Source organism: Oncorhynchus mykiss, chromosome 10, assembly GCF_013265735.2.
Source record: "Oncorhynchus mykiss isolate Arlee chromosome 10, USDA_OmykA_1.1, whole genome shotgun sequence".
Lineage (NCBI taxonomy): Eukaryota > Metazoa > Chordata > Actinopteri > Salmoniformes > Salmonidae > Oncorhynchus > Oncorhynchus mykiss.
The window spans coordinates 82,172,094-82,180,083 of NC_048574.1; the positions used below are offsets into that span (position 1 = coordinate 82,172,094).

The following is a 7,990-nucleotide window of genomic DNA, read 5'->3' on the forward strand; positions in this document are numbered from 1 at the left end:
ACTATGTACAGACTCAGTGAGCATAGCCTTGCTATTGAGAAAGGCCGCCGTAGGCAGACCTGGCTCTCAAGAGAAGACAGGCTATGTGCTCACTGCCCACACAAATGAGGCGGAAACTGAGCTGCACTTCCTAACTTCCTGCCCAATGCATGACCATATTAGAGACACATATTTCCCGCAGATTACACAGATCCACAAAGTGAAAAAATGATCACATTTTGTTCAACTCTATTAGGTGAAAAAACATTGTCCAATCACAGCTACAATATTTGTGACCTGTTGCCACAATTATAAGGGCAACCAGTGAAGAACAAACAACATTGTAAATACAACCCAGATTTATGTATTTTCCCTTTTGTACTTTAACTATTTGCACACTGTATATATTTATAATATAACATTTGAAATGTTATATCTATATCCTTTGAAATTATGTGTACTGATTTTTAAAGTTATTTAAAGTCAGTTAAGAACACATTCTTATTTTCAATGACGGCCTAGGAACAGTGGGTTAACAGCCTGTTCAGGGGCAGAACGACAGATTTGTACCTTGTCAGCTCGGGGATTTGAACTTGCAACCTTCCGGTTACTAGTCCAACGCTCTGACTATTGGTACTGTTTCCACCACAGACAATGTAAACACATGTTTCTCATGCCAATAACGCCATTCTAAATTGAGAGAGAAAAATAATTATGACATTTGAAATGTCTTAATTATTTTTTGTAACTTTTGTAAGTGTAATGTTTACTTTACATTGTTTAATTTCATTTTTGTTTAATCTATTTACTTGCTGTTGGCAATGTAAACATACGTTTTTTCCATGCCAATAAAGCCCTTGTATTGAGAGCGAGAGAGAGAGAGAGATGTGCCAGGGGGGTGTGCCAGTTACTATCTGCATTTCTTTCTTCTGACAGGGTGTGGTAGCCTGGCTTGGTATTTGTAATCGTGTAGTACACTTTAGGCCACAAAATATGTGTGTTCTGCTATTATTATCCATTGTAATTGTATACATACATCGAAAGAACTGTAGGCCAAATATATATATATATTCATATTCTAGGCTATAATCTAATTCATGTTAGACAATTGTTCTTCGTGACCGCCTCTCTCCCTCTCTGTTTTTAGTTCCTTGTGTGTCACGTCACACGTCCTGCTCTCGAGCTGACGCCCGCGTCACGCCCAAAGTTTCCTCTTCCCTTCTCTGTTAATAATAAAAGGCGCACACCACCCCGCCCGAGCCGAGCCGACCGGACCCGACCCCACCCCTCGTCTCCCCTGCGAACCCACTCCAGTCCCGCCCTACGCCCGCGGTCACGTGACACGCTCAACAACGCACTCGCTGTGTCTCCGGAGAAATAGAGGAGAAGAAGAAGAATTTCGTAACCGGGGGAAGTTTTGTTTCCGTGCCAGTCCCGACTTTATCTGTCATTCGGAGTTTTTGTTGTTTTTCCAAACGGCGATCGGTTGACCAATACGTGTGACACGGTTTTGTTATTTTCGACTGCGACACTTTTTTTTTAACAGAACGGAATTTAAAACGGATTTATTTATTTTTTATTTTTTATTTTTTACCTTACGCACGGAGACAGTTTACTAAGAGATTTAAACAACGGGAATAATTCACGAATAAACACACAATATTCTCCATTGTAAAGTAAGTTTTTTTTCTGTTTTTTTTGACTGAAATCTAAACACTGAAACCAACTGCAATGTTATTTATGTTTACTGACTAAACATTGGTGATTGGCTTCTACTTTATGTTAGATAGCTGGTTAATAAATTGGTGATTAGTATAATCTTGTTATAGTCTTGTCATACGAACTGTGTTACTTGTGTGATGATTGACATGATCGAAGCGCCTCGTCAACACAACGTGTAAATCAGGCATCGGTCTAATTCATGTAACATAGTCTAGTGTTATGTCCGTGATCGAGTGGGCCATTTGGACACACACACACACACACACACACACAAACAGTAGGTGTCCTTTAACATTACTGCCTGTGTGTGTGTGGTGGAAAACGTACTCAACTGTCATACTTGAGTAAAAGTAAAGATACCTTAATAGAAAATGACTCGAGTAAAAGTCACCCAGTAAAATGCTACTTGAGTAAAAGTTTTTGGTTTTAAATATCCTTAAGAATCAAAAGTAAAAGTATGAATAATGAAATAAAATAAATATATATTATATTAAGCAAACCAGATGGCACAATTTTATTGTTGTTTAAAAAAAAAAAGTTTACTCAGGGGCTACACTCCAACACTCAGACATAATTTACAAACAAAGCAGGTGTGTTTAGTGAGTCCTCCAGATCAGAGGCAGTAGGGAGGACCAGGGATGTTCTCTGTTTAGTGAGTCCTCCAGATCAGAGGCAGTAGGGATGACCAGGGATGTTCTCTGTTTAGTGAGTCCTCCAGATCAGAGGCAGTAGGAATGACCAGGGATGTTCTCTGTTTAGTGAGTCCTCCAGATCAGAGGCAGTAGGGATGACCAGGGATGTTCTCTGTTTAGTGAGTCCTCCAGATCAGAGGCAGTAGGAATGACCAGGGATGTTCTCTGTTTAGTAAGTCCTCCAGATCAGAGGCAGTAGGGATGACCAGGGATGTTCTCTGTTTAGTGAGTCCTCCAGATCAGGGGCAGTAGGGATGACCAGGGATGTTCTCTGTTTAGTAAGTCCTCCAGATCAGAGGCAGTAGGGATGGACCAGGGATGTTCTCTGTTTAGTGAGTCCTCCAGATCAGAGGCAGTAGGGATGACCAGGGATGTTCTCTGTTTAGTGAGTCCTCCAGATCAGAGGCAGTAGGGATGACCAGGGATGTTCTCTGTTTAGTAAGTCCTCCAGATCAGAGGCAGTAGGGATGGACCAGGGATGTTCTCTGTTTAGTGAGTCCTCCAGATCAGAGGCAGTAGGGATGACCAGGGATGTTCTTTGTTTAGTAAGTCCTCCAGATCAGAGGCAGTAGGGATGGACCAGGGATGTTCTCTGTTTAGTGAGTCCTCCAGATCAGAGGCAGTAGGGATGACCAGGGATGTTCTCTGTTTAGTGAGTCCTCCAGATCAGAGGCAGTAGGGATGGACCAGGGATGTTCTCTGTTTAGTGAGTCCTCCAGATCAGAGGCAGTAGGGATGACCAGGGATGTTCTCTGTTTAGTGAGTCCTCCAGATCAGAGGCAGTAGGAATGACCAGGGATGTTCTCTGTTTAGTAAGTCCTCCAGATCAGAGGCAGTAGGGATGACCAGGGATGTTCTCTGTTTAGTGAGTCCTCCAGATCAGGGGCAGTAGGGATGACCAGGGATGTTCTCTGTTTAGTAAGTCCTCCAGATCAGAGGCAGTAGGGATGGACCAGGGATGTTCTCTGTTTAGTGAGTCCTCCAGATCAGAGGCAGTAGGGATGACCAGGGATGTTCTCTGTTTAGTGAGTCCTCCAGATCAGAGGCAGTAGGGATGACCAGGGATGTTCTCTGTTTAGTAAGTCCTCCAGATCAGAGGCAGTAGGGATGGACCAGGGATGTTCTCTGTTTAGTGAGTCCTCCAGATCAGAGGCAGTAGGGATGACCAGGGATGTTCTTTGTTTAGTAAGTCCTCCAGATCAGAGGCAGTAGGGATGGACCAGGGATGTTCTCTGTTTAGTGAGTCCTCCAGATCAGAGGCAGTAGGGATGACCAGGGATGTTCTCTGTTTAGTGAGTCCTCCAGATCAGAGGCAGTAGGGATGGACCAGGGATGTTCTCTGTTTAGTGAGTCCTCCAGATCAGAGGCAGTAGGGATGACCAGGGATGTTCTCTGTTTAGTAAGTCCTCCAGATCAGAGGCAGTAGGGATGGACCAGGGATGTTCTCTGTTTAGTGAGTCCTCCAGATCAGAGGCAGTAGGGATGACCAGGGATGTTCTCTGTTTAGTGAGTCCTCCAGATCAGAGGCAGTAGGGATGGACCAGGGATGTTCTCTGTTTAGTGAGTCCTCCAGATCAGAGGCAGTAGGAATGGACCAGGGATGTTCTCTGTTTAGTGAGTCCTCCAGATCAGAGGCAGTAGGGATGACCAGGGATGTTCTCTGTTTAGTGAGTCCTCCAGATCAGAGGCAGTAGGGATGCCCAGGGATGTTCTCTGTTTAGTAAGTCCTCCAGATCAGAGGCAGTAGGGATGACCAGGGATGTTCTCTGTTTAGTGAGTCCTCCAGATCAGAGGCAGTAGGGATGACCAGGGATGTTCTCTGTTTAGTAAGTCCTCCAGATCAGAGGCAGTAGGGATGGACCAGGGATGTTCTCTGTTTAGTGAGTCCTCCAGATCAGAGGCAGTCGGGATGACCAGGGATGTTCTCTGTTTAGTGAGTCCTCCAGATCAGAGGCAGTAGGGATGGACCAGGGATGTTCTCTGTTTAGTGAGTCCTCCAGATCAGAGGCAGTAGGGATGACCAGGGATGTTCTCTGTTTAGTGAGTCCTCCAGATCAGAGGCAGTAGGGATGACCAGGGATGTTCTCTGTTTAGTAAGTCCTCCAGATCAGAGGCAGTAGGGATGGACCAGGGATGTTCTCTGTTTAGTGAGTCCTCCAGATCAGAGGCAGTAGGGATGACCAGGGATGTTCTCTGTTTAGTAAGTCCTCCAGATCAGAGGCAGTAGGGATGGACCAGGGATGTTCTCTGTTTAGTGAGTCCTCCAGATCAGAGGCAGTAGGGATGACCAGGGATGTTCTCTGTTTAGTGAGTCCTCCAGATCAGAGGCAGTAGGGATGGACCAGGGATGTTCTCTGTTTAGTGAGTCCTCCAGATCAGAGGCAGTAGGGATGACCAGGGATGTTCTCTGTTTAGTGAGTCCTCCAGATCAGAGGCAGTAGGGATGGACCAGGGATGTTCTCTGTTTAGTGAGTCCTCCAGATCAGAGGCAGTAGGGATGACCAGGGATGTTCTCTGTTTAGTGAGTCCTCCAGATCAGAGGCAGTAGGGATGACCAGGGATGTTCTCTGTTTAGTAAGTCCTCCAGATCAGAGGCAGTAGGGATGGACCAGGGATGTTCTCTGTTTAGTGAGTCCTCCAGATCAGAGGCAGTAGGGATGACCAGGGATGTTCTCTGTTTAGTGAGTCCTCCAGACCAGAGGCAGTAGGGATGACCAGGGATGTTCTCTGTTTAGTAAGTCCTCCAGATCAGAGGCAGTAGGGATGGACCAGGGATGTTCTCTGTTTAGTGAGTCCTCCAGATCAGATGCAGTAGGGATGACCAGGGATGTTCTCTGTTTAGTGAGTCCTCCAGATCAGAGGCAGTAGGGATGGACCAGGGATGTTCTCTGTTTAGTGAGTCCTCCAGATCAGAGGCAGTAGGGATGACCAGGGATGTTCTCTGTTTAGTGAGTCCTCCAGATCAGAGGCAGTAGGGATGACCAGGGATGTTCTCTGTTTAGTGAGTCCTCCAGATCAGAGGCAGTAGGGATGCCCAGGGATGTTCTCTGTTTAGTAAGTCCTCCAGATCAGAGGCAGTAGGGATGACCAGGGATGTTCTCTGTTTAGTGAGTCCTCCAGATCAGAGGCAGTAGGGATGACCAGGGATGTTCTCTGTTTAGTAAGTCCTCCAGATCAGAGGCAGTAGGGATGGACCAGGGATGTTCTCTGTTTAGTGAGTCCTCCAGATCAGAGGCAGTCGGGATGACCAGGGATGTTCTCTGTTTAGTGAGTCCTCCAGATCAGAGGCAGTAGGGATGGACCAGGGATGTTCTCTGTTTAGTGAGTCCTCCAGATCAGAGGCAGTAGGGATGACCAGGGATGTTCTCTGTTTAGTGAGTCCTCCAGATCAGAGGCAGTAGGGATGACCAGGGATGTTCTCTGTTTAGTAAGTCCTCCAGATCAGAGGCAGTAGGGATGGACCAGGGATGTTCTCTGTTTAGTGAGTCCTCCAGATCAGAGGCAGTAGGGATGACCAGGGATGTTCTCTGTTTAGTAAGTCCTCCAGATCAGAGGCAGTAGGGATGGACCAGGGATGTTCTCTGTTTAGTGAGTCCTCCAGATCAGAGGCAGTAGGGATGACCAGGGATGTTCTCTGTTTAGTGAGTCCTCCAGATCAGAGGCAGTAGGGATGGACCAGGGATGTTCTCTGTTTAGTGAGTCCTCCAGATCAGAGGCAGTAGGGATGACCAGGGATGTTCTCTGTTTAGTGAGTCCTCCAGATCAGAGGCAGTAGGGATGGACCAGGGATGTTCTCTGTTTAGTGAGTCCTCCAGATCAGAGGCAGTAGGGATGACCAGGGATGTTCTCTGTTTAGTGAGTCCTCCAGATCAGAGGCAGTAGGGATGACCAGGGATGTTCTCTGTTTAGTAAGTCCTCCAGATCAGAGGCAGTAGGGATGGACCAGGGATGTTCTCTGTTTAGTGAGTCCTCCAGATCAGAGGCAGTAGGGATGACCAGGGATGTTCTCTGTTTAGTGAGTCCTCCAGACCAGAGGCAGTAGGGATGACCAGGGATGTTCTCTGTTTAGTAAGTCCTCCAGATCAGAGGCAGTAGGGATGGACCAGGGATGTTCTCTGTTTAGTGAGTCCTCCAGATCAGATGCAGTAGGGATGACCAGGGATGTTCTCTGTTTAGTGAGTCCTCCAGATCAGAGGCAGTAGGGATGGACCAGGGATGTTCTCTGTTTAGTGAGTCCTCCAGATCAGAGGCAGTAGGGATGACCAGGGATGTTCTCTGTTTAGTAAGTCCTCCAGATCAGAGGCAGTAGGGATGGACCAGGGATGTTCTCTGTTTAGTGAGTCCTCCAGATCAGATGCAGTAGGGACGACCAGGGATGTTCTCTGTTTAGTGAGTCCTCCAGATCAGAGGCAGTAGGGACGACCAGGGATGTTCTCTGTTTAGTGAGTCCTCCAGATCAGAGGCAGTAGGGACGACCAGGGATGTTCTCTGTTTAGTGAGTCCTCCAGATCAGAGGCAGTAGGGATGACCAGGGATGTTCTCTGTTTAGTGAGTCCTCCAGATCAGAGGCAGTAGGGATGACCAGGGATGTTCTCTGTTTAGTAAGTCCTCCAGATCAGAGGCAGTAGGGATGACCAGGGATGTTCTCTGTTTAGTGAGTCCTCCAGATCAGAGGCAGTAGAGATGACCAGGGATGTTCTCTGTTTAGTGAGTCCTCCAGATCAGAGGCAGTAGGGACGACCAGGGATGTTCTCTGTTTAGTGAGTCCTCCAGATCAGAGGCAGTAGGGATGACCAGGGATGTTCTCTGTTTAGTGAGTCCTCCAGATCAGAGGCAGTAGGGATGACCAGGGATGTTCTCTGTTTAGTAAGTCCTCCAGATCAGAGGCAGTAGGGATGACCAGGGATGTTCTCTGTTTAGTGAGTCCTCCAGATCAGAGGCAGTAGGGATGACCAGGGATGTTCTCTGTTTAGTGAGTCCACCAGATCAGAGGCAGTAGGGAGGACCAGGGATGTTCTCTGTTTAGTGAGTCCTCCAGATCAGAGGCAGTAGAGATGACCAGGGATGTTCTCTGTTTAGTGAGTCCTCCAGATCAGAGGCAGTAGGGATGACCAGGGATGTTCTCTGTTTAGTGAGTCCTCCAGATCAGAGGCAGTAGGGAGGACCAGGGATGTTCTCTTGATAAGTGTGTGAATCGGACCCTTTTCCTGTCAAAATGTATTGAGTAAGAAGTACACCATTTTCTTTAGTAATGTAGTGAAGTAAAAGTTGTTGAAAATATAAATGGTGGCTCTACAGGTCTATGTTGATGGATCTACAGGTCTATGTTGATGGATCTACAGGTCTATGTTGATGGATCTACAGCTCTATGTTGATGGATCTACAGGTCTATGTTGATGGATCTACAGGTCTATGTTGATGGATCTACAGGTCTATGTTGATGGATCTACAGGTCTATGTTGATGGATCTACAGGTCTATGTTGGTGGATCTACAGGTCTATGTTGATGGATCTACAGGTCTATGTTGATGGATCTACAGGTCTATGTTGATGGATCTACAGGTCTATGTTGGTGGATCTACAGCTCTATGTTGGTG

The 7,990-nt window shown here is 46.7% G+C and overlaps 1 protein-coding gene across 9 annotated transcripts in view; it reads left to right on the forward strand.

Moving 5' to 3' along the window:
• Positions 1-1,237: 1,237 nt before the first annotated feature.
• The window catches only part of LOC118936825 (Krueppel-like factor 3), a 36,004-nt gene continuing 29,251 nt past the window's right edge, over positions 1,238-7,990 (forward strand). For 7 of the 9 annotated variants that reach the window (XR_005034281.1, XR_005034282.1, XR_005034278.1 and 4 more), the window contains exon 1: positions 1,238-1,655. The gene's annotated coding sequence lies outside the window, so the exon portion shown is untranslated. The remainder of the gene's footprint in view (positions 1,656-7,990) is intronic. The other 2 variants (XM_036934207.1, XM_036934206.1) reach the window with 2 other exon arrangements.